Source organism: Ambystoma mexicanum, chromosome 1q, assembly GCF_040938575.1.
Source record: "Ambystoma mexicanum isolate Mex_15411 chromosome 1q, UKY_AmexF1_1, whole genome shotgun sequence".
NCBI classification, from domain to species: domain Eukaryota; kingdom Metazoa; phylum Chordata; class Amphibia; order Caudata; family Ambystomatidae; genus Ambystoma; species Ambystoma mexicanum.
The window spans coordinates 92,483,502-92,510,896 of record NC_090922.1 but is presented as its reverse complement, the minus strand read 5'-3'; the positions used below and the strand labels follow the sequence as shown (position 1 = coordinate 92,510,896).

Genomic DNA, 27,395 nt, shown 5'->3' with positions numbered 1-27,395 from the left:
CTGGGGCTAATTTCGAAATGTAAAAGCTTGCGCACCTGGACCCAATGAGTTAACGAACACCTTTAAGTCAGACCCGAACCTATGGACCAATTTATTGTACTACGAATTCAAGGATATCCCTAAATCGGGGGTCTGCCCACAATCCTGGTCATTAGCGCATGTTATTACAATCTTCAAGTGTGGCAGTAGATCAGATCCTAAGAACTATTGGCCTATTGCCTTGATTGATGCAGACTGCAAAATCTTTTCTGCCTTAATCCTTTCACACTGTGAAGACTGGGAAAAAAGATGCCATCCGCTAAGCCCCTTTCAGACAGGCTTTCGTAAAGCCTACACTAACATCAATAGTACCGTAGTGAAATGTATTCAGGGTGCAGCTTGGAGTAGGGACAAGGGCCATACGTTTATGGCCTCAGTCGACATTTCAGAAGCTTTTGATTGCATTGATCGCCAAAAGCTGTGGCATAAGCTGGCATTATGGGGTCTCCCAAGGGGCTTATTGAGTTTGCTGGAAAGGATCTATAAGAATGCTGATATAAGAGTCCACCTTAATCAGAATGGAGATATTTCAACTATCGTTCAGACGCATAGTGGGGTGAGAGGGGTGTGTTTTTGGGTCTTTAATCAGTACGTGTCTGACGCAGTTGAACACCTCCATAAAGAGGGACTGCTAGCTGCAAGAGTGGGACGCAGTAAAGTCATCTGGTTGGCCTATGCGGATGACTTTGTTGTGACACCAAGGTGGGGCTCCAGCGCCTCCTGGACACTTTTGCCAATTATGCCAAGATCAGTGGTCTGATTATCAATCCCAGCAAGACCAAAATCCTTGCATTTGCAAAAGGTGTGTATGAGAACGAGACACTTGGAATTTGGAGGGGGTCAAGGTGGACATTACTAGCAGCCTTACCTACTTAGGTTACTATGTTGATGCTTATAGGGGTTATAGAGGGCAGCTTGAAGTGCTTTTCAATAAAGCAAAACTACTGGAAAATCAGATCCTGGACTATGATTGGTCTCTTACTGTGGAAACCTCTCACTCAAATCGATGAACCACTTATCACACGAACATAAGAAAAGAGGTTACCTCTCCAAGATTCTCACTATGTTCCCAAACAGATGTCTCGGGAGGATAGCTCAGGGGTAGCGTGCTCGCCTTGGAAGCAAGATGACACGGAGCAACACAGGTTCAATCCCCGGGTCCGCGCTTAGAAACATCTGGGTATTAAGCGGGTTATAAATAACCTATCATATCAGACTATATCGGGCTCTTGTGTTAAGATTACGTTGGAATATTCTTCCCATTTTTACATGTGAAGAAATCAAATGAAGGTGGAGGAAAGCCCATGTAGATTTGGTCATCTAGTACCTCAAACAGCCAAACAGCTCATCCTTCACTGTACTCAAATATGTTGAGACTCTTGTTTAGGCCTATTGAAGGACTTGTATTCTGGCCAACCCACCGACCTTGTTGAGCAACGTGGTCCATGCGTACAAAACACACGAGAAGGATTGGCTCTTTGTGGATTTATTCGGAATCTTCATTTAGATCGCCACAGATAGTTTTGAGGAATTAGCCTGTTGTAATCTGTACTTATTTTACTGCTTGTTGCTTTTGTTTTGACCTATGCTTAGGTTTTAAGGATGTAAATCTGTTGGTCATATTTTAGGATTTTATTTATTCTGTGAGCGTTTCTTCATGTCTATTTGCTCTGCTTATTATACCATCTATTGTTCATTTCTGTAAAGATTTCTTCTCTGCAAAGGTTTTGTAAAAGTTTAATGAAACCATACACAAAAAAAAAGAAAAAAAAACACCACATAGATGATGGAACACAATTGCATTAGATTTTACCACACAGAAATTTGACTTCACAATTCAAGCACAGGGATCTGAAAGTTTTGATGGAATGTGATACTTTGTTAGCAAAAGGGTTCAATGATTCATTTAATTTTATCTTCTATTTGTAACTTGAATTAAAAAATAGAACGACATCGTAAATTCCCAGACTATTAGTGTTCTATTCAAATACATTTTGTCCTCTTTGTGAAAAGAAAGTAAACTTGTATGCTGGGTGCGTTGATCTTCCTGAATGTGTGTTAGATAACGTGATACCAAAGGGGACTGGGTACGTTTGGCTACGCTGTGCACCAACGACATGAGAAAATGGTGGAGCATATCAGTTTGACACGTCGCTGTCAACTTGAGTGGTGCTTGATCCGATTTACTGCTGTGAAGGCACTTGAACTTGGTGATGGATCAACAAATCAAACTGACAAGATGGCAGTTCACAAGCCACAAGTTAAAGTATAATTGTGAGTAAAGCAAACACAAGATGCAGTGATTTTCGTTTGTGTGTGCAGCTCTGACATCCATTTGTGCAGCGAGAAGTTGGTACACAACAGCATTATTTTGCATTGCACATGCAGGTTCAATACCACAGGATTTTTGACAATGCATTTTAACTGCATTTTCATTGCATTTCAAATGTGGGGGGGATACCGCTGCAACCGTTAACCCCCAAACGCAGACACCCATCTCTGTTAACTCCAAAGAACAAGTTACACTTTTACCTGGTAACGTTCTTTCGATGGGATGGTCCAACGACGTATTCCATATCTAGGACAGTAATCCCCACAGCTGTGCTGCTTCGGAAAACTTTCGTCGTCGACGTCGATATGCTGTCCTCAAGGGCCTCCGTCGAGCCAACGTCACCGGATGTTATAAGTAGGACGCACGACACCTGTAGCCTCAGTTGTAGTTTTTTCCCCCAGAACGTGTGGCACCAAACCACTGCCAGTATGACCAGAGAAAGCCTTGCGGAAACGTAAACTGCAATCGCATAAGAAATTCTGTAGCAGGGAGGGAGCGATATTGAATAAGTCGTCGGACCATCCCATCCAAAGAAGGTTACCAGGTAAGAGAGTAACTTGTTCTTCGAGAAGATTGGGTCCTCAGACATATTCCATATCTATAACAGACTCCCAAAGCAGTACTAACGTATGGAGGAGGGAAAAAGAATTTAGAATAGAGAAATTTAGAATGCCCAATCAAATCGAGTAAAGGACCGCCTTACCAAAGGCCAGATCCTGGCCATGGATAGAATCTAGCGAGTAGTGCCTTACAAAAGTAAGAACCGAAGCCCATGTGGCTGCTTCACAGATGTTACGAATAGGAACACCCCTCTGAAGTGCAGTAGAGGCAGCCATTCCCCTAGTAGAATGGGCCCGTAAGCCTACCGGAGGGTACTTACCCGCCAATCGGTAACTTTCAGAAATTGTCAAGATAATCCAACTAGACAGTCTGTTTAGTAACAGCTTGTCCCAAACGCCTTCCAGCGTAACCAATGAAGAGCTGATCAACCACTCTGACCCGGGACATGCGTGAAATGTAGAAACTTAAAGCTCTCCTAGGATCCAACCTATGGAGCCTTAACTCTTCCTTACCAGGATGTAGAGGGGGATAAAATGCTGGAAGAACAACATTCTGGCTCAAATGAAATTCCAACACCACCTTCGGAAGAAAAGGACAACCCTGTCCTTATGAAACACAGTGATGGGTGGCTTGACTGAAAGTTCTTGCAACTCACTCTGCGAGCAGAAGTGACCGCAACTAAACAGTTTTAAGGGTTAACAGCCTCAAAAGACAAGAATGTAAAGGCTGAAACGGAGCACCCATAAGGAATTTCAGAACAAGGTTCAAATCCCAACCAGGCACCTGGAAAGGTGACGGCGGAAACACATTAGTGAGTCCTTTGAGAAACTGAGAAATTAAAGGAATTTTAAAATAAGAACACACTTCAGACAAGCGATTAAATATAGCTAGCGCCCCCAGGTAACCTTTAACGGTACCCACTTGAAAGCCCCTGTGGGCCAATGAAAGCACAAAAGACAGAACCACAGGAATGTCACATGAAAAAGAATCCACATTCTTAACCCTGCACCAGTTGCAGAACTTTCTCCAATGGCAACGGTAGAGGGACTTTGTTGCCGGCTGTCTGGCCGAAAGCAACACCTCCATCACGGCTTCAGGGAGGTTCCAATCCTTACCTCAACCATTCAGAAGCCAAGCGTGAAGGTTGAGGGATCTGACCTCTGGATGGAGCACCTGACCGCCCCCTCTCCCGTGAGAGCAGATAGTCTCGGTAGGGAAGACGACGTGAAGGGCAGATGGACAAGTCGAGAAGGTCCGGGTGCCACGTCCTCCGGGCCCATGCCGGAGCAATGAGGATCATCTGGGAGCAGAACCCTCGGCAGTACTTGCGGGATGACTGGGACTGGAGGAAAAGCGCACGGCAGTGGGAAGGACCACTCCACCATGAACGCGTCTCCTAAGGCTCCTCTTGGAGGAAATTCCCACAAGCAGAACCTTTCGCACTTCCGGTTGACACTGGAGGCGAAGAGATCTACTTGAGGGGTCCCCCATAGGGCGAAGATCTCCAGGAGAATCTCCTGAGCCAGCTCCCACTCGTGAGAGATCGCGCTCTGCCTGCTCAGAGCGTCCGCCGTCTCGTTTGTCTCCGGCTAGATGAACAGCCGAGATCGAAACTTCCTGCTGGATGGCCCAGAACCGGAGCTGCATCGCCTCCCTGCACAGAGGAAGTGACCCTGCCCCCCCCACCCCCTTTTTGTTGAGGTAGTGCATGGCCACTGTGTTGTCCGTCAGAATCGGGACATTCTTTTCTCGCACAGTCGGCAGAAAAGCCTTCAGGGCAAGCATGACGGCCCTCAGCTCCAACAGATTGATATGGAGTCTGGACTCTGACGGAGACCAACGACCGCTGACTGTTAACTTGTTGGCATGAGCTCCCCATCCCGTGAGGGATGCGTCTGTCACGATCGTCACCTCCGGCCAGGGTAGCCAAAACGGAGCCCCCTTCATCAGATTGCCTTCGACGACCCACCACAGAAGGTCCTGGCCGACCGAGGGTGGCACCTGAACGGGGTCCGACATCCTGCCGGAGGACTGTGACCACTGCATCTTGAGGGACCCCTGCAGAGATCTCATCCACAAATTGGCATCTGGCACCACAAGAATGCAGGATGCCATGAGGCCGAGTAATCGCAAGAACTCTAATGCCGCAAGACTCTGGGCGTATTGAAACTTGTGCACCATCTGCTGAATGTGATGAGCCCCCACCTGGGGAGGAAAACATTGCCCCAGGGATGTGTCGAGCACTGATCCGATGTACTGGAGCCGCTGGGTTGCTGTCAAATGGGACTTCAAGTTGAGTGAGAAGCCCAGCCTGTGAAGGAAGTGGCAGGTGACGGAGAGTGCGCCCTGATCAACCAATCGTCCAGGTAGGGGTAGACGTGAATCCCCCTCCTTTCCTGAGATACGCTGCCACCACGAGCTTGGTGAAGACCCTCAGGCGGAGGTCAATCCGAACGGCAGGACCCGAAACCGAAAGTGCGAGTCTATAACCGCGAACCTCAGGTACTTGTGCTTGGGATGGATCGGCACATGAAAGTAAGCGTCCTTGAGGTCTAAAGACACCAACCAGTCCTGAAGTTGAAGGGCTTGGAGGACTGATTAACCATCTTGACCTTCCTGAGGAGCTTGTTCAAACCGCGCAAATCCATGATGGGTCTCAATCCCCAGTCTTTCTTTGAAATCAAAAAATAAGGGGAATACCATCCCTTGTTACTCTCCGCTAGAGGCACCAGTTCTATGGCACCTTTCTCCAGCAGGGATTGAATTTCCTGCGCAAGGAGAGGATCCAGACTCTTCAAAGAGATTCCCCGGTGGATTGTCTTGAGGCCTCTGTCGGACAGGAACACAGTAGCCGTGAGCTATGATCTCCAGAACCCACACATCTGAAGTAATGGCACGCCACTCTACAAGATGCTGCACCAGCCTTCCCCCAACCGGCGAACCATGGGTCATGGCCTCATGACTGCGCTGAAGCGGCTGTGGCAGTGTCTGAGGGCAAAGAGGCCACTGCCCGAGCGGCCTTGTCACCTTGAGTACCCCGTTTTCCACCTCTGGCACTCCTACGGTGGCCCCTTTGACTTGCAGCTCCTCTCGACTTACTAAAGGATGAGTAATATCGAAAGGAACCTCCCCACCATTGCTGTCCCCTAGGACGAAAAGGCAGAGGCTGGTGAACTGCAGCGCTCAACGACTTTGCTGCAGCTTTGGAGGTCTGCACCCTCAAGGCTCTCGTCAGCCTTGCTGCCAAAAAGATGTTCACCATCAAAGTGCATGTTGAGGAGCCGGGCCTGCACATCAGGAGCAAACCCCGACTTCCGCAACTATGTAAACCTGCGTATAACTGTGCTCGCCGCCATGGACCGGCTGACACAACCTGCCATGTCCAAACCCGACTGAACATCCTCAAACATGGCATCCTTAACATCCTGTACAATAGCAAGAAAACCATCTCGTTCCTCCACTTCGGAAATATTTTCAGCCGCCAATGAAATACAGTTCCACGGAGTGCGAGTGAAACAGGACAAGGCACACACGGAGTTGGCTGCCTGTAAAGCCATACCCCCTGAAGAAAACACTTTCTTCGCCAAGCCATCAAAACGCTTGTCGTCCCCATCAGGAGGGATGGTAGGGTACGACACCTGCTTTGCTGGGACCGTAGCCACCTGCACCACCAAACTCTCTGGAGTGGGGTGCGTGGTCAAGTAGCAGGGGTCGCTACTGGCTGGGAGGTATTTTCGCGGCAATGACTTGCTCACTGCCGGGAGACTCTCCAGAGCAGTCCAACCCGTCGCCACCCTTCTCTGCAAGGCCATATGGAATGGCAGAACCGGGTCAGTTGGAGGACCTTGGTCGAGAAAGGCATACGCTGTCATACGCCATCATGCCATTGCACTATCTTGAAAGCGTCGCACAGGGACCCGGGGCACTGCCTCTGCAGGAGGCAAGCTGCTGGATCTTCTTGTTGTCCCAGGAGGCAAAGATCCACCTGAGGATGCCCCATCTGCTGAAGATCTCAAACAGCACCTGATCATTCAATTGCCACGCGTAATTGTATGCTCCCAGTCTGCTGAGCCTGTCCACTTACAGGTTGGTCTACCCCGGAAGGAGGATGGCCGTCAGGTAGCTATTGTTCTCCAGGGCCCATTCCCACATGCTGATCGCTAGGCTGCACAGTGGAGGAGACCTGGTACAACCCTGCTTGTTGACATAGTACATGCTGGTGGAGTGATTGTCTGGATGGGGACAACCTTTCTCCCAAAGAGCTGTAGGAAAGCTTTGAGAGCCAGCCAGATGACCTTCAGCTCCAGCGACTTGATAGGAAACTCCTGCAGGGTCCAGACTCCATTGACACGGTTGTCCAAAGTGGCCCCCCAGCCTTCCAGGGAGGAATCCGTTGTGATGGCGACCGGCAGGGGTGGTTGCTTGAAGGGCTTGCATGTCCGCAAGCTGCAGTCCCTGGACCACCATGTGAGGTCCAGGAGGAGAGCAGGAGGAATGCTCAGAAGCTCAGCTTGGAAGCCCATCTCCCGATTCCATGAGGCTGCAAAGTGCAGCTGTAATCTCCTAAACTTGAGTATCGTGTGGGGTACCACCAGCAGGACCGCTGCCATGATACCCATTAAATATTGGTACCACCAGGCCGATGTCACTTCTCAGGTGAGGAAGTGAGTGGTGGCCCTCTTAATGGCTGTGATCTTGTCCTCCAAGGGGAAACTCTGAGCTCGTAACCCAGATAAGGCCCAGAAAGGTCAGGTTCCGAGTAGGCTGCAGATGAGACTGGAGATTGATTGAAAATCCCAGCTCATGGAGTGCGACCATAAGGGCGGGGGAACGTGTGCTGAACAGCCTCGGGAGATCTCGCCCTGTGGTGGCCCAGAGAAGGGATGTCACTGCATTCATCCTGCCCTCTCTCTTCCTCACACCCTGCCCCCCTCAACTCCCTGCTCTTCCTCTGGCCCTTCTTGGGCCACCTCTCCTCCCTCCTTCTCTTCCTTTCCCCTATTCTCCCCAGACAAGGTTTCTAGACAAGTTCGATCTGTGCAAGTCTCGTCAAATCAGGTTCACCCCTGTTGCTCCAAAATCATCAAGGACCACATTGACACCTTGACCCCTGCTCTGGCTGACTTCTGCAAACACTCCTTCACCACGGGGGTCTTGACCCCCCCCCCCCCCCCCCCCGAAGCACTCCCTTGTGCACATTCTTCTTAAGAGACCCTCTGCTGACCCATCCTGCCCAGCTAACTATCGCCCAATCTCCATCACTCCTTTCCTGGGCTAACTCTTAGAAAGGCTGGTAATCTCCAAGCTTAATCTTCACACTGAATCTGTTGCTTTTCTCCATGACCATCAGTCTGGCTTCAGAGCTGCCAGAAGCACGGCAACTGCTCTCCTGAACATCCGTGAAGACCTGCTCTCCAACCTTGACTCCAACACCCCGTGTCCTCATCTTACTGATCTCGCTTCAGCTTTTGACACGGTCAACCATGCCATCCTGCTCAACCATCTCCGTGATAACCTGGGTATCACCGATCAGGCCCTGGCTTGGGTGACCTCTATTTCCTATCGACCCTCCCAGGTCCAACATGGGTCCTTCCCATGTGCATTGTTCACAAGGCACCTGGTGCCCAAATACCTTCAACTCTTCCTAAATATCTTCCTCCTCAAGCCCTTCACTCATCTGCCTCCAACTCCCTCAGGGTCAGTCGCTTCTCCAAACAACGAGTTGGTGGTAGATCTCTTTGGCTGCAGCCTCCCTCTGGAACAACCTACCTGCCGCCCTGAAACTATAGGAGAACCATCTTTGGTTCCAGAAGCACCTCAAAGCCTTCCTCTTTGCTCCTGCTTTCTCTCCTCCTCTCCCCTGCTGAACGCCAGGCTGGAACTGAAACTGCAATGGTCACCTGGCCACCCTCTGATCTCGAGTCCAGGTCCCCTCCCCCACCTGTTGTACACTTGCACTGCCTCCCTGGCAACCCCGCACTTGTGGACTGTTTGTATTCCTACAGTCCACTACCTGCACTTGACGCCGATGTCTGGACTCACCCTTGCACTTGCCACCAGCTGGCCGCTCCTTTTACTTATTGCTTTTATTTTTTATTTTATATTTTTTTTTACTGTTGATCTCATGTACTGCACTGACCCGTCCTCCTTGCCCCCGCACTTTTACCCTCCCCATGCACTTGCGCGATCTTAATGTCACCTATCTTAGTAAGATCGTTCTGTCTTCTCTCTATTCCCCCTCCCTTGCCTCATCACGCCTTAAAACACCTGTGGATAGGCGCGTTACAAATGACATATCATGAGTCTGGTGAATACCCTGGGGGCTGAATTGAGGCCGAAAGGTAGCACCTTGTATTGGAAATGGCAGCCCATGAATCTGAATCGCAAAAAGGAGTTATGTGGCTGCCGAATCGAAACGTGTAGATGGGCGTCCATCAGATCCAGTCAGCCCATCCAGTCTCCCCCGCACAATGTCTCTGAAATGAGTGCTGGCATAACCATCTCGAATTTTTGAAGAGTGAGAGGTTGAGGGTGGAGAGGTCCAACAACTCTCAGGCCAGCCTGGTGGTTCTTTTGAATGGCGAAAATCGTGGCGTAGAAGCCCAATCCTCACTGGGGGGCTGTGACGACTTCCACTGCATAGCTCTCAACGAGCGTCTCAATTTCCACCAACAAGAGTTGCTGTCTCAATCTGTCGGAGGGGAGGGAACAGAGGAAGGGATCGGTAGGCAGTACCCCATGGAGGCTACAGAGGGGATCCAGGGGTCGGCGAACCTCTGGCGCCAAAACTGTGCGTGAAGGGCAAGCCTGCCCCCCCACCATAGACACGTGGACCTTAAAGGATACATCATGCATTCTCTGAGGCTGTTGGAGGAAGGGGACTGGAAAAAGCCCTTGCTTCCCCCTTTTGTTTGCGCCAGTGCTGACTGAGAACGGTCAGGCTGCCTGGACCTCCGTTCTTAGAAGCAGCTGAACCCCCTCTTCCCCCCACCAAACGCCCACCCCTTGTCAGAGTGTTTATGTGACTGGGTGTACGCCTTGGGCATGGCCTTCGTAAGGATAAAGACTTTGCCGTTTGCTAACTATTCTTTTTATCTAGCTCCCCATCAGTGGAGTGAAAGGTCACCACCCTTGAATGGAATGTCCAATATGGGTTCCTGTACGTCTGGGTTGAATTTAGTAGCCCGAAGCCAGGCAGTCATCCTCATGTCCGTGGCGATGCATAATGCCCGGCCACGGGTGTCTTGCGCCGCCATTTTAGCCTCCGGCAGTCCCACCTTGAAACGTGCCTGGCTCTGCAACGGACTTTCTGGAAAGAAGTCGGCTATTTCCTGCCAAAGCCTCTGGTTAATGGTTGCCACCATGGCATCAGCGTTGGATTGACGAAGATGCAGCGAAGCGTTGGAACAAAGTTTCTTCCCATACGCCTCCAAGTTCATCATCTCCTTGCCTAGCAGCGCTGAGGACGACTGAGGCTTTCAGTAAAGTGATGCTGCAGCAATCACTGAGGAGTGCGGTTGAGGGTGGGCCGACAGCAAGAGTGTATCCCCCTCCATTTGTCTATACTTGGCGTTGAGGCTGGGCAGAGTGGGGCTTGTGCCACCCCTTCTTGGCCAAGGCAACGTCTTTCTACATTGGGTTCCACGTTCAAGCCGGGGGGGGCGTACAGCGAGGACCTTAGCATGTCCCCCCACCTCCGGTTGTTCAACTTTGGGGTTGTGAAGGGCCCAAGTACTCTGCCAGACCTCGGAGTTGTTTATGGAAGGCCTTGGCTGACGATGGCGTGTCGGGGTCTTCTTCCTCGTCTCTGTCCACCAGGGCGTCCGGCTGGTCCAGAGCAGGTGTAGGAGTGCTGGGCGCCAAGAGCTGAGGTGTGGTGACCAGAGGCTGGTACGGAACTGCCTGAACTGTGGGAGGCAGGGGAGGTGGAATCAAAGGAGCCAGCATGGGCTGCACTGGGGCCTGCAGCGCTCGAGCGATAGGAGGCCTGACTATAGGTGGAAGAGCCAGAGGGAGCATGTCCCTGATCACATGGTCACATCCCTAAGGATGGCCCCCCATCTGAGGAGATCTCATGAGAGAGGAACTTTTCAAAGAACCCGTCCTCGCAGGCCAGTGCGGTGGCAGGTGATTTTGACAGGTTAGCGGGCAGCTGCTGGGGGCGGTGCGTACTCTGGATGGTTGCAGGGTAAACCTGCCCAACGATCCTGATGGATAAGCTGTAGGCCACATACCTGGTTGACACCAGTCTCACCTTGTAACTCGCTCTCGCACCTGCTCCATTCCATCTTGTATGGCACGGCGGCCATCGTGTCGAGCTGAGTGTCATGTGCAAAAGTCGTGGTGCTTGTCTCACTAGGCCCAGCCTCCTCCAGGACTCTTGGCGGTGGAGCATGAGACCAACGCTGCACCTCAGACCAAGGTCTGGTAAGCGTGTTACCATGGCAGTATCGCAGGCAGTGCTGCATGCAGGCGCCCCCCTCTGACATGTTGCCAGTACAATAGTGTAGCCCCTCGGGAGTACACCCAGTAAAAGAACCTTGCAGTCCCTCAGCACCGTCTACGGAAGAATCTACAGACCCCACCCTCGACCTGGCGGCTGGTAGCTGAGCTAGCCTTGGTACCCCGTACTGGTGCGAGAACCTGAGAGGTTGCTCCTGCCTGGGTGTTTCCTTGGGAAGGAGTCAACCTTGCGGGTTGCGCTGTAAAATAAGCGGCCCTCCCTTGGGCCTTGACTTATGTCTGACGAAGTCCTTCAAGTCCTCGGGAGGCGACTTCTCCAATAGCTCACTGCGGTTTATAGTGATTTTTTCGAATGTCATTTGACACAATTTTGCCGAAATAATTTTTACTAATGTTTTTTTATTTTATTTTTGCAATGGGGTTCCCCCAAACCCCCCCTTTTTTAAGCACTTACTTACAAAACAAAAAAACCAAATCACAAAATCCACTCGAAAAAAAAAGGTCAAAATGTTTGACAAAATGGCATTTCGAAATTAAGTTTTCAAAAAAATTACCGGATACCGCTCCCTCCACCTGGCTAGCCTGTTCTTCGGAGCATGTGGTCTAAGTGCGTTGCACGCGGAGTCAAAGGGCATGGCGATCGGACATAGGGAAGAGCTCCTCGCAGGCTGGACACCTGCTGCTGCTGAAGCCCACCGGGAAGGAGTGTGGTGCCAGAGGATCGAGTACCTGATTGATAAAAGGCGACAAAAAGACAGAAGAAAGTATCTGGGGAAGAGCATGTGATATTACATGTTCGAAGCACAAACCAGGAGCTCTAGTGAAATCGATCCGTTCCTGTCGAAAAAAAAAGGGGACTAAGGAGTGATGCTGGTGGGCAGAGTCAGGGAAGGCTCCCAGGGCCACGCCCCCACATGCCTCTAAATTTAAAGGGGAAGGTGGTTTGTTTCGGGTGAAAAAGGTTCTGTCTCCTGTTCCTAGCAAGGGACGCCCATACAGTATGGGGGAAAGGGGACGGGATGTAAGAGTAAAATACAGTTCTACTTCAGAGGCAGGGTTCAATATTGAGGGGTGCTGGGAGCCATTTAGATCCTGCTTCTAGCATAGTAGATAGAGCCTGTTTAGCGTCAAACCAACAGCTTGCTACATTTTAAAACTACATTGCTTCAACTAATTGCGCTGACCCGTGTCACAAATCCTTTTAAACATATTTCACAAACTGGCGACATTCTCTGTATTATAAATTAATCTGAGAAACGAATATTCTATTTTAGACTACAAACCGCTAATCCAGGCTGCATTTACATTGTGCGAAATTATCCAATCCAAATCGAAATCTTTCTTTACAACCACCTCCCCCACTCCAGCATCGTGACCTCGTAATTCCCGCCTCATTGTTGTGATGCTGCAGTCTTGATTGTTCAAACTAATCCCACACTGAACCTTGGCAGGCAGCCAAGGTGATTATTAATGGCAAACTACTCAATCCCAGCTACTGTTGCATCTGCCAAAGCCTTCTGCCGCGCCAAAACCACCTTTTATTTACATCATGGAGATGCAATCTAGATTTTGAGTTGTTTAGGGCACGCTGAGAAATGTACATGCCCAAGCTGGATATCTAAAAACATGCACACAAAAGTACCAAACATCGACGCAGTACGTGCTTCCGACGACAGGTTTTGCCGCAATCACCAAAGGAAAATTACACAAATTACATGCGCGGTGAATTAAAGACCAAAATAATTTTACTACGTCATTCAAATTCACTAAGAAAAAAAAGAAATCCACCACAAGGAAAAGTCTATAAACAAACAAAAACGTCATGTTGATGCATTCACCGCACTACAGACGAATTCAGTGAGCGAGAGGAAATGCAAACTATCGCTGCATGCGAATGATAAACTGAAAACCATCGCTGGAAATTGGAAAAGACGCAGGTACTCGCAAATCTATGCTGTAAATGGGCAGAGGCGCAGATGCGCCAAGCTGCAAACATTGCTCTCATGACGAGGCCTTGCCTGGTCTCCCCGCCCCAGTTCTACGACATTCTCTGTCACGCCACAAGCCACACAGTTCTCCATTTGTCTCATTGTGTCATGCTCTTTTCGATCACTTTCCATTGCCTCACTTTCTATTCGTCTCTCCCCACTTGTATTTGTATTTTGTATTTGTTTTATTTATATAGCGCAGACCAGGCCCAAAGGCAACCGGGCGCATATCTTGGCAGAAAATTACAAGTATAACATATCACCACAATGGTACCAACAGATTGTGAACAAAATATACAATTGACGACACAAATTACCAACAGATTGTGAACAAAATATACAAAATATACAATTGACGACACAAATCAGAGCAATAAGCAGAACAGTAGTGCCGGAACAAAGCAGAGCTAGGTCCCAGATGGCCCGTCAGAGTCAGAGGAGCGGTTGTTAGTGAGATGTACCTAGTCAAAGCTTGGCTAGTTACTGCTGCTCCAATCAGGGTTTCACACTTGCATCTGTACAAGACACTTTCTGATCTTGGCACACTTAAACAATAAAAAGCAAGCGATTCCAATAATGGTTGACCTCAAGTCATTTGCTTTAAATTTAATTGTCAGCCTTATGAGGTCACATCTCAAAGATGTCCAATAAATAGCACAGATTTTTCCATGTCTTGGCACTAATATTGTGATGTATAAAAGTTGACAGGCTTTGAAGGAAAGTATGGTCCGAAAAAGGCTACCAACACTATATGAATGACTGAACTTTGGCTAAACTACAGTGCTTAAAGAGAAAAGTCATGGATACACTCCATACCCATCGGCACCTACAGATTGACTGCATAAATGAAAACTAGCAGATCGGTGTACAATTTAGCTTCAAAACCGACCATCCCAATGAGGTGATCAGCTTACTTTAAGATGTGTAATTTGGCTACAAACCTAACCATGCGAAAGTAACTGCAGATGGTACCGAGGCTAACATCCCGCCTACTCGTTGATCGGAAGGACACCATTTTCTTTCCTATGCTTATTGCAGAGAGAGGACTGCTCTTCCCAACGTGTTAGCAGTTCCCGAGCAATTTTGACTGCTTGCATCACGAATAGCAAATGGATGGAAATTGAGACGAATCAGTGCATTCTTTGAACTTAGTAGTGCAATCATACATGACTCCTGCCAAGTATAAGCATAGCATTAAGCATTTCCAATAATTGCTATGGAATCAGCCAACTCTTATCAGTTGCCAAAAATCAGGCAGATTTTTTAGGAATCTGATGCATTCCTTTTTTAAAGGTGGAGTGGATTGGGTGATGGTCATGTAAGTTTTGCTCTGGGTACCAACCCGAACCAGTCGAAAACTTGCAAAACCCTTGTAGTGAAAAACAAGGTAAAATCGGGTGTACGTCTTTTTAACTGGTTTTTGCTCTTCATTTACTGCTCTAGGAGATTGGGAAATAACCCCCAACGATGTGGTACATTCTTAAGAGTTTTTCTCAGGACTCCCAATGTTAGCAGCTAAGGCACAGTGAGAATACATTTGCCCAGATCTCACACTTAGCTTAAATTGTGAAACCAGGATTTGAGCCCAGCCAGCTATTTAAGAACTTGGCCACATCTTATTATCTATATTTAAAGTAAGTATTTGTTCAAGCTTTGGGTTTGAAGGAAAAAATAAATTAAAAAAACAAACAAATTACATCAACACTACTCAATCATCATATAGTTTCAGAAGCATGGCAAGCAAAAACAGGATTAGTTGTATTTTACACATCCAGACTAGAAGATCACAGTAAGAGCCTACAGTGTGTGTACAGTTTCGAAAAGTATTTTCACAGTGAAAGAACAAGTTACTTAGCACTGGTAACGTTCTTTCGATTGGATGTTCCTCCACCGTATTCCAATGGATTGTGTCCTCCCACGTATTTCCTATCTTTAGGCTCCCTGTTGGGTTTTGGAGGAGGGAGCAAGAATTTGCAGACTTAAGATTTGTCATGAATTGAATATAGGACAGCTTTTCCAAATCCTCCTTCCTGGCTAGAGGATGAATCCAGGCAGTAATGCTTTGTGAATGTGTGAACGGTACACCAAGGGGCTGCCGCACAAAATGAAGTTACTCACCGTAGTGATAAACGTACTCCTAGTCCACAGTCCCCCATCCTTCATACTGCATGGGTGTCCCTTCCTAGGGACGGGAGACGGAACCTTTCACCAGAAAAAAATTCTTCCCTTTAAATTTAGAGGCACGGCCCTAGGAGCATGCGCTCCCGACTCCGCCCACCGGCACCACTCAGTCCCCATTGACGCGTCAACAATATTATTTCCTAATGACACCGGTTTTATTGGGGGTGGGGGGATGGGACGTATGGAGGAAAGGGGACTAGGAGTGGGTTAGTCACTACTGTGACTAACTTCTAATTACTCCTACGTCCCCGTCCCCTTTCCTCCATACTGTATGGGCGATTACAACTAGCCCCAGAGTGGAGAGGTGACCCTCCATAAGAAAAAAGTTCCTTAATACTGCATGACCGAAGGCACCATCTGACCTAGAGCCAGCATCCAGACAGCAGTGCTTGCAGAAGGCCGAAGAAGTGGTCCAAGTGGCTGCCCTGCTGATGACCTGCCACGGAACGTGCCTCTGGAATGAGACTGCTGTGGTCTTGGCTTCGATAGCATGGGCATGCATATTTAACGGAGGTGGCTTGTGCTGCCCCCCATAGGCCTTAATGGCTGCAACCATCCACCTTGCTATGGAGGACTTAAAAGCCTGATATCCTGGCCTTGACCACCCCGCCCCCAAAGGTGTCAAAGAGCCTCACATTTGCAGAAGCTCTTGGTTCTATTAAAGGTAGAATTTTAGAGCGCGCCTAACATCTAGAGGACCATCTGAGCCTCGTCCTCGGGGTCTGCCAAAAAAGTGGGTAGCACCATCTCCTCATTTAGATGGAACGAAGAGACTCCTTTAGGAAACAACGCAGGATGCGTTCTAAGGACCACCTTGTCCCTATGAAAGGTGGTGTACTGCAAAGAAAAGAATCAGCTGACAAGGAACATTGTAGATCCATTCAATTAAGACATTGGCTCAAACACAGGGAAGTGAGAAGTTCCGAACAGTTAGCGGCATAAGGGTCCGATAGCACGAGACTCCCAATGCTATAAATTGCTGGACTGAGGATGCCTATAGTTTACCCTTACATGACAAGATTGGAGTTGGAATTGGGGGTCCCGATTCCCAAATGAGAAGTGAGATCAAATATGGGGATGATGCAGAACATTTTTAGATGCAGATATAATGGATAACTCAAAATGTGTGCACACAGATGTGTGCTCCAGATGGTAACTCACCCTGCACAGACTACCAAAGATTTACTGAGAAACATCAGAAGCTTATTGCAGAGGTTGTATGGAGGCAGGAAATATGAGCCATTTATGGTGGAAGTGTCCGACGAATCAGATTTACTTGGAGGAAATTCGGTCTAGGATTAAAATACATTAGCAGCGTTCAACTCCCATGGGATCCTTTGGTTTTAGTACTGGGTAGGCCAGATGCAGAGGGGATTTATCCCATGTAACGCATAAAGCGGCACCGATTACCCAGCTGTTTAATGCATACCGTAATCACTCCATTTTGGAAAACTCCAGAGAGCCCTCAATTAGCAAGGAGGTGGATAAAGATTTGGGACACTGGTACTGGTCTAGTTGACCAAATTCCAAATTGCATCGGCTGATCTCTGCTCGTTCAATTGTAAAGGAATTTGCCATTAAAGATCACCATTGAGAAGATTAAGAGCCATATCACACTGTCTTTTGGAACTCGATACTTTACATGAAGTTAGAATGGTAGAATGGTCATAACCAGGACTGATGGGTGATTTCATCACTGTCTTATATGTTTCCAAAATCTGCACTCACAACTATTCAGCGACTAGTGACAGACAACTTGGCTAGTAAGAAATGCTGTGCTGTTTCTATTTAGAGAATTGAGATGGCGAGTGACTTTCTATGGCTGATTAGTAGCTTGAAACCTGAAATTGTACCCCTGACATTGGCATCTCCTTAAAAACACAGAGCTAGCTTGCAAGAGATTGTGGATAGGGTGCAAGGGGCGTGGGGGAAGTTAGATTATTGGTGTTGAGGGGCCGCCAGTGGGTGGGCATGGCCATTGGCACTAGTATTTGTATGGCTGAACATTAAATTGGTGTGTGGTGTAGGGGGTAAATTGGGGAGGGGGGGTTCTGGTCAACCAAAAAACAGTATTCTCTCTCTCCCATCTTCTATTCCTATGCCAACAGTTTCAGCTTGTAGGCAGCACCAATAGTGCCAACTAATGGGCAAAACGAAAAAGAAGTGTCAGGCATGTCTTACCAAAAGCTGCAGCAAAGTGCATAACAAAATCCAGGGCTTACAAAATGGCCTAGACCAGTGGCATTGGGAAGGAGATTTTATAAAAACTGAGGACCATTTGCATGGTACTTAACGTTGCTGGCGAGTAGGAGGAGGTTTGAAACTTGATATTTACTACAAACTGTATACAGTAAACAGCAAAAAAGGTTTGCACTGTACATGGCTGGCAGCATTACAAACATGAAGCGTGCTTATTGCGACATGCACCATTTTACAGAAAACACTTGTAAATTAGGTCAAGAATCACCATGGGGCGAGTGCATTTCTCAAACAATGGAGCTCCACCTGCAGGTCTATTGAAATTTCAGAATTTGCAAGGACTGCAATTGTCAAAGGACAGGAACGTAGTCCATGGTCGAAACAACCACCTACGTTCAGAATACCATTTGTATCAGACAGCTAACTGTCCGATATGTCTAAACTGTTACCAGAATAAATAAATACAAAAATGTTACATTATAGAAGACATTTTACACAATTGGCTTCAACAATTCTTAAATAGTCATACTGAGATAGTTGGGTGGGAGCATGGGAATGGAGGCTAAACAAAAGTAGAAAGTTAACAATCAAGGTGACAAAGCAAAATCGTTACCTTGAATATTGTGTGCATTTTACAGCCATTTTATCCTCCTTCAGGCTTGTCTTGGCACAGTGAAATGAAACCTTTCTTGCTCTATTGAAGAGAAGAGACTTTAGTGTACTGTTAAAGTAAAATATTTCATCATTGTAATTCTTGCAGTATGTCACAAGTGGAACACATTTGTCGTGAGTGGAAGGTTTCAAAGAGATTCCCAACATTTCAGCAACATTTTCGATATGTCCAAGAATCTACATGCTTTAGCAGCAAGCTAAACTGTTTGCTACTTGACATCTCAGGGTGGCCCATTGTAAGCTTTTTAAATGTTCACAAGGAATAAAACTATAGGTCATTGAAAAGTTTACAGATTTACGTGCATTGATCAGAGAACTGGACACACCCACCAAGGGAATGAAAACCATAGAAATAGTGTAATCGGAAAAATGCTAGCATCACAGATTTTATAAGTTCATGGATTATGCACCTCAGCAATGAGCATTGTTTTCTATATAGGAGATCTGTTCAAACATGGTCTGATTAAGATTTAATTCATAACCTACACACATGATGCAGCCACACTGACCACTCAAGGAACTGTCTCCCACAGCTGAGAATTGTGATTAGCACATCAGAGTTTCGCATCTCTGCACGGATGGAAATGTATGAAATGGTTAAGCAAAAACTACTAAACAGCTAATCCTGTAGAAAAGCTGTAGTCTTCCTCCAGCATACCCACTAGATAACCTCGCCATGGTGAGTAATGAGTTGTGCTTGACCACTCTTCCAAGTGGTGTTGGCTGATTTTGGCCAGAAAATAATTGTATCCTATAACTTCTTCATGGATTGGGCATACTCAATTTTCCCGTTAGAATATTACAGCCAGATTGCAGCATGTGCTTTGTTGGCACGTGTCAGGGCATTAAGTTAGCCAAGTTTCAAAAGTAGCACATCATGGTTAAATCCCATTAGGCCATTGTGGCTGCAATTCCATGTGACTAGTAAATTTAGCATTTATCCAGCATGTAAATGCAATGCTCCAAAGCAGTATTCACATGCAACAGTTTAGAACGTATTGATGTTTTAGTGCCTTTGATCTCACACTAAGTTTGCATGCCTCCTGAAATGTAGGATTTGCAAATGGCATGCTTAGCAATTGGCTGACAATCGATTAAATTTGCAGCATTAACTATTAAAAAAAAGCCAGATTCAGTTTAGTACACTAGAGTTGCTTCACGTATAATAATCATTCATATATTGCACACTGATGGCTCCTACTGTGGTTGAAGACCCAAAACCTGAATAAAAACAATCCCAAAAATAGGCTAATCAAAGCAGTTAACAAGAGAAACAAAGGTTTATTACATGCAAAAAGTATCAGACGGTCCTGTAGAACCGAACTTACACGGAGCTCTCCCACCCAAAGGCGTTAAAGCTTTTATAGCAGAAAACCACATATCAATATAACTATGCCTAATAAGGATTACAACATGATCCTGGACGCCCCACTTTTTACTTCGATCTACTGAGAAAGTGGCTGCTTTGGGTTAAGTGCTCCTTCTTGGGGCTATATTTACTTTCCTTTTGCTCTTGCCGCACCTGGCAAGGCCTCCACTGCCTCTCCCAAAGACTGTGCTCCTCCCACCCACCCAAAGCGGATTGGCCCGCTAGCGCCACCATGTGGTCCGGAAGAGCCCTTATTCAGAAGAACTCCCTGGGCATCCTGCCGGGCAGCCGGCTAAGGGCCACAGCAAAGGGCAGCTCCCTTCACAGTTTGCCCATTTGCCCATGTACGCCTGATAACACCTTACAACAAGCTAAGGTGGTAGGGGCAGTGAGCACAGCCATTAATGGGCCCATTTAAAACCTTGCCACTTCTTCATTACTAGCTTCAAATTAGAACATTGTGTAGACTACCTGCTGCACTCCTTAGAAAGCCTAAAAGATGTATTTGAGGGCAGACGTGTTGCATTTGAGACTTTTTGGGGGCCGGTTGTGGGTTGCACTTGTATATATTTTGGGGGGTAGTTAATGTATTGCACTTAGATGGATTGTTGCTCTTAGATGTGTTGCTCTGAGATTTTGAGAGGGTAGCCGTTATATTACACAGGCTGTAGCCTTTGCACCAGAGGATTTCAAGTGACAACCATAGTCTAGCACTTGGAAGGGTTGTGCAGTTGACTAGGTGCTGCAGTTAGTAGACTGCATGAGGGTGACCATGTTATGGATTCTAGGCGGTTGTAGACTAGGTTTCCACTACGGAAATGCAGGTGTTGGCAGAATGCTGCCAGTACGGTTATGTGGGGTCTTGTATGTAGCCACTTAATGATAGCAAGAAGCGGGCAGAATATATCCACCTTAACATATCCTCTCACTCCACGCTTTTGGAATTAGCCAAAGAAGCGGCCACACTCCCTCACGCATCTGCTTTCACATACAACTCAATGATATTATGCACAACACTTCTGCCAAAAGATTTATCTACCTTCCAAAACAAAACATATGAACTGTAACTACAAACATAACTGACTATCCGCTTACATACACCCTCCAATCTATTTCCCTATTGTACATCTCGTAACCCATACACATGCCAATTAGACATGGGCGCTTAGCAGGGACTCAGTCAAGCCCTCACAACCTTCAAAGGCCATTATGCATACTACCACCTCCTAGCTTTGCCATAATTCGCACTCTGCTTTCAACCGAAAGCATGTTGGGAACCATACACCTATGGTGAAAGGCACTATACAAATGACTACATTAAATAAAAAAGGTCTTGGGTGCAGGAAGTCGGCAGACATTTGGGTGGAGCCTGCTGTTATGCTTGTAGAATGTATACAATGTTTCAATATTGTGCCCTGCAATCAGTACAACCAGGATGGCTGATGGAAGGGATACGAAATGTATCGCTATTGTATAAGGCTCCATTCTCGTTGAAGCTCAAGTATGCCCCATCTCATTCCATATAAAACAGTGCAAGGTTCTTAAGTATTATTCAATTTTCCAGACTACAAATTGTCCACTTTTTTTACCACTTTTTTTTTACTGCAAAGCTATAGATTAGTGTTGTCCAACACCAGGCGTCGAGGGCTGGAATCCTGATGAGTTTTCGGAATATTGGCCATTAAAATTCATGAGAAAAAATGTGCATACATGTAGAATCATTGTATGCAAATATCTCATGAATATTGATAGAGGGCATCCTGAAAATCCAACATGTTTCCAGCGCTCGAGACCAGAGTTGGACAGCCCTGGTTGGCAACTTTGTTATGAAGGCAGGGAAAGGTGACAAGAGAATATATCACTTGCTTTTTTGCAGTTAAAAAAAAGTGAAATTACAAACAATAAATGTATCAAAGCTGCAGTCGGTGCAAAATAGAATGTTCATAGATGTTTTTTTAACTTCCTAATTGAAGCTTGACTGGTTCCCCAGTCTCAATGACTGCCAGAATTGGCTGTAAAGGCCTTTCACCCCAACTCTCCTCCCCTAGATCTCTTTGCGACCACTGAAACCTAGATTTCTACATCTGACAGACTGGCAGCGCGTTATTATTGCAAACTATCCTTCATTCGCTCTCCTTGTCCGACTGGCAGAGTGGAGGCAGATACCTACTCTCTTCGCCTCTCAAATCTTCAATGCCACATCCTTGCATACCTCTTCCATTCACCATCTACAATTGATCTGCCTTACTCTGTTCACCTCTCCATCACCGTCCTGCTCCCACCGAACCATTCATTAATGAACCTGAGCATCTCCTTGATTCTCTTTGCACTAAAGACTCTTAGATGACTTTAACCTTCCCGTTCCTACCACTACTCAGAAATCTTTACTTCAGTCTTTTCTTAATGACCACTCCCTCCATAACCTACCAACCCACACCAGGGTTAACGCTTTGGATCTGAGTCATCGCCAGCTCTCTTAGCCACTAATACTACTGTCACACCCTCCCTATACCATCACTCAAATGTTTCCAGCAACCTTCCTTTCCAGCCTCTGACCTCGCAACACTTGCCTGAACTATTGCTAAAAGAAAACAAAGCTGACACTCCATTTCTCTGACCTAGAGCTCGCTCTCCTCCTTCACAGCCAATCACTCTTCCACCAACACTGCCTTCTCCACCTTCTACCCTCACTTACCACTGCCAACTCACCCGCCCCCTGACTTTTCAACCATGCGTCACGCCACACGCCATTCGTTTACTCCACAGACTGCTGTGCAAATGGAGGCATACAGACTTGCATGAGGACCTGTAGCTCCACCTCTGACTGATCTCTCTCAAGTCCTCTCTTGCTAGAGTAGAAAACTAATTCCAACACACCCTCAAAACTGCAAACAACCTCAAAGGCTACAGGCACCCTAAACTCACTCCTCACAAACCTATTACTATCAACTTAATTCTCAGAGCTAATAACCTAGCTGAATACTTTGCTGGAAAGATTTCCAAAGATAGATACTCTGACCTTACTCGCTCCTCCTGCATTCTACACTCCGCCAACTCTACAACCATCTTCTGCCTCCATTTCCAACTTTAGTCACACTAATATTGAAGAAGTCCTACCTCTACTGACGAGGACTAACTCCTCTTGTGCACCATCATACTCTTGGCTCCACAGCTAGTCAAGTCTATTGCCCCTTTACGAGTCCATAACACCTCTGATCTCAACAGGTCCTTCGACTCTGCTTACTTTCCCTTTATTTTCAAAATGGCCAGTCACCCCTCACCTAAAAAAGCAATGAAATCACTAACATTAATGGCTTACTTTCACGGTGTCTCTTTCTGCACTAATCTAAAGTGCTTGAAAGGGTTGTGTTTAACCATTTTACAAATTACTTCGACATCCACAACTTTCAAGACACCCGCCAACATGCAGGTTTCCGCTGTCACTCCAGAGAAACTGCCATCATGAATGTCTCCACTTAATCGCCACTGATAAGCACTCCAACGTATCAATCCAAACGCTCATTGACCCCGTCCCCTGCCTTTGACACGGTCAGTCCCTGATCGCCTTAATATTCTCTTCTTGGAATTCGCAATCCAGCCCTCGTCTGGATTGAACCCAACCTGGCACCTTTTCAATTCTCTGTCTCCTGGATCACATCTCAAGCTCTCTCCTTTAACTGTTGGTATTCAACACAATGGTCTTGGGTCCTCATCTTGCATTCAACCCATCTGCTCTTGGGCCACTAATCTTTTAGGTTCACGTACCAACTCTTCAGAGAACACTCATATCTCCTCTTTTCCTGTATTCACTTCTGATCTATCAAAATGTCAAACTGTCTGCCATTAAATATTGGATGGCTTTGCACACTTGGATGTTAAACTCTACCAAAACAGAAGTGCTCTTCCGTGCCTAAATAAAATGCATCTCTTCCTCTGTCTACCCAGTTCCTACTGGACACTCTTGCCCAACTCTTTAGCTACTACCCTTCTTATACCGTCCCTACTTTCATCTCAAACTCCAAGAGTGGCTCACCTCAAATTCCAAAATATTAGAACAAATCAGGCGCCACCTTCCTTTCAACACTGCCAGGTATCTCTTAACCTCTGATCTTCCCTAAACTGGACTACTGTGCCAGCATACTCTCTGGTCTTTGCAACCAGGATCCTGTTTGAACGTCCGCACTTCACACAGGCTTCCTCTTACCGCCCCAATGCTGGATAACTGACTATGCAAACAGGGCCAGATTTAAATTTCTTCTCCTCGTTCACAAATCTATTCACGGTAAAGCACTACAGTATCTAGCCTTTATCCAACTGCATGGAATTCTCGTCCCCTAGAAACAGTTTGAACCGATTTGTTCAAAAGCAGCCTGCAAAGAATTTCAAGAAAATGTACTCTTGTCAGCACATTCACTGGGTCCACTCAACTGAAAGCAGACCAGACATTCAGAAGCAAAGACCATCACCCACCAAATGTAGAACTTGGAAAGATCCAAGGGTCAGTAACTACATTGACAAAAGCAAAAAGAACTCTAACCATGTTCGAAAAGCTCCATTAGGACATAAAAACAAAATGTTGACAAAGTAGACTATGTTTTGAAAATTAAATGCACGAAGTGCACATTGATGACACAGTTGACTCAAGCAGAGGTGGCAGTTAAGGCAAAACTAGCCTGCAGCAGTATGATGGGCCTGGGGACTGTGCAAAACAAGCAACATCCCTGCTGCGGTGTTGAATTTTACTGAGTAAACGGCTTGTTTTAAAGTTGCACTATATTATTTCAGTTTTACAATGATTAATGTACTGACTTGCCAACCAGGGCTCCCATGTTCGCAAGGTTTGTCCTGCTGAATTTTAGCGATTCATTTCATGTGAATTTGCCATGCAGCTATCCTAGCTAACATTTGTATGTTTATATTCAGATGCGTTGCATAAAATTCTTGCTAAATTGCCATTTTAATTGTGCCAAAAGTAATTTGAAAAGTTAGATGTATTAAGAACTCATTTATACATTTCCTGAATTCGTGTGAAGGTAGGCTTATAAATCGGGTGAAGGCGGAATATGTGCAATCCTTTATTACTTGGCATATTCCCAAAACAGACAGAAGACATGAGGTTTGCAAGCCCATATCACACTAAGCAGCTGCTGATCCAGGCTGAATGACGGAGAGATTTACTCTTCGTAGAAAAAAATAGGTAAACTTGTTCTGGCAGAGGCGGCCAGGAGGGTGGGGTGGTCGTAAGAGGGAAGCAGACACTCACTTCATCAGTGACATCAAATAGGGGTCCATGGAAAATGTCCTCCAAAACTCAAGGTGGTGCGAGACACTGCCTGCCAACAGAGTGACATGAGTGGACCAATCCATCATGGATTGTATTTGTCTGTGTTTAGAGGACAAGCCCTAAAGGAACATGAAGCTGTGCACTGCGGTTTCTTCCCATGGCCCGAGAGCTGCCCTTCATATTGGCAAGTTATACATTCTACAAATCATTTAAATTTGTCAACGGTTCTTGGGGCAGACTTCGGAAAGTTGGGCTTCTGCTGAGGCATGGAAAGAACAGCATGCAACTTTGATTTCCAAGTGGTTTCCTTTTTCTTGGGATTTTTTTTTTTTAGCAGCATTAAACTAATCCAGACAATAAAAAGATTACCCCTGCTTTACGCAGGGAGTCTTAATTCCATTAAAAGACACTGAGGGGAGCATTATGCTTACTCTTTAATTTCACTCTTCAGCAGATTCAAATCTTCATATCTACTGCGGTAAAAAATATGTATGAAGAAAAACATAACCAAACTATCTCCCATGAGCCCCAGTGTCTCTGGTAGTCCTTATGTCCATACCGTGACCTAGGAGTCAGTTTCTGCCTAGCCCCCTTCCGTTTCTTTTGATCCCGTCGAACTGACGTCTCTGGTAACTCCAACAAATTGTCAATGGAGCTTGAAATGGTATTGCAAGGTCTTTTTATCGGGCCCATTCCTGTACGAAGTACTCTCACGGCCAACCTTTGCAATTTGGACTGTAGTATTCAATCACTGCTCTGTCGTCTTCTGGTCATCCCCCATCAGACAAGATATGTTGGGGTGGGAAAATACAGAACCAATGTGACAAATCACAAAGTTATACATCATTTCTCACCAAATTATTTCAAATGCGTCCATGGGCGGGATAATGCTCACCTCCTTGTGTTTAATAGAAGACTCCCTGTGCCAAGGCAGGGGTTATTTTATTCTATGTCAAGACGGGAGGCAAGCATTATGCTTGTTCAAAGCTATGAACTATTGCCCCTGGAGCGCTTGTTATAGGCTTAAAATAGAAGGTCCTGAACGTGATGTCGGTGGACCAGTCTGCTGCTCTCAATAGGTCTTGCAGGCTGGCTCCGAAAGCCTTACACCCATGACTCCGCTCACTGAATGGGCTCCAAACTTAGGTAAATCTATGCCTGCTAGAGTCATGATCTCACACCCAGCGTGCTATGGTTGCAGCTGCCACAGCTTTAAAGGGTTTCCTGCGCATGATATGTAGCTGTGTTATGCCTGCTGGATGCTTATCTGCAGTTCTTAGCTGCATGTATCAAAGAATACGAGCTACGCGTAGTTTGGTAAGTTCCCGGAATTAGGGGTACGAGATAAGTGACGTGTGACATTTGGTCCTTTTTGCTAGGGAGACGGTCACTTTGTCCAGGCCGAAGCATTGACAGTTTAGTGCTTTCAAGTCGGACACTCTTTTACATGACAGTAGACCGCAGAATAGCCGTTTTCCTGATAACTGCTGGTCGGATAGATCTCTATTATGAGGCCACAATCGGAATAGGCATAGCACTACTGTCATGTCCCATAACTGGGCGTATTTTGGAAAAGGTGTTCCCTAGCTTGCATGAGTCTTACTATCGCGCAGTGTTCCCCTAAAGGTGCTCCTTCGGGGGGAATTGTGCCCTGCTTAGATGGCTGACCTGTAAACTCCCACTGTACGAAAAAGGTTTCCTTCCTTGGCCAAAGACGCTAGAAAATAGAACACTTCAACTAAAGGGGGAGAAACAGGATGAATGTTGTGCTGGTCGCACCATATGCTCAATCTCCCCAGGACGCCTAGTAACTCTTGAGCGTAGATGGAACCCAGGATTGTGTGAGGAGTTCTGCAGCCAATCCCCAAATGCCTGGCAAGCTCCATCTGCTCCAGATATCTTGCCCGCAATGAGAGGTAGTTGGTCGGTCCTTGTCAGAGGATGGTAGTTCCCCCGACGGATCTTGCAGGAGATCCTCTCTGAGGGGGAAGGACCCGCAGGAAATCCATAGAAAGTTCCATCGGAACTGGAAACCATGCTTGCGATTACCAGTTCGGGATTATCACTCACTTCTGCTCTCTCCCCTGATCTTTGCTAGTACCCTGGCTAACATCACAAAGGGGTTTGGGGGGGGGGGGTGGAAGAGGACTGGGGGTGATTTGTGTAGTGCATCGCTTCTGCCCACGTTTGCAGGAATGCATCAGCTCCTTGGGCTTCCGGGTCTAACCTCCAGGTGAAACATTTTGGTGATCGGCTGTTTTATCTGGAAGCAAATAGGTCGGTGTTCGGGGTTCCTCAGAGGGGGGA

General features: G+C 46.7%; 1 protein-coding gene across 7 annotated transcripts in view; it reads right to left on the bottom strand.

Moving 5' to 3' along the window:
• The window catches only part of ANKRD11 (ankyrin repeat domain containing 11), a 1,995,649-nt gene that overhangs the window by 1,441,388 nt on the left and 526,866 nt on the right, over positions 1-27,395 (bottom strand). For all 7 annotated transcript variants that reach the window (XM_069635589.1, XM_069635598.1, XM_069635590.1 and 4 more), the window contains one exon: positions 18,377-18,457. The gene's annotated coding sequence lies outside the window, so the exon portion shown is untranslated. The remainder of the gene's footprint in view (positions 1-18,376; positions 18,458-27,395) is intronic.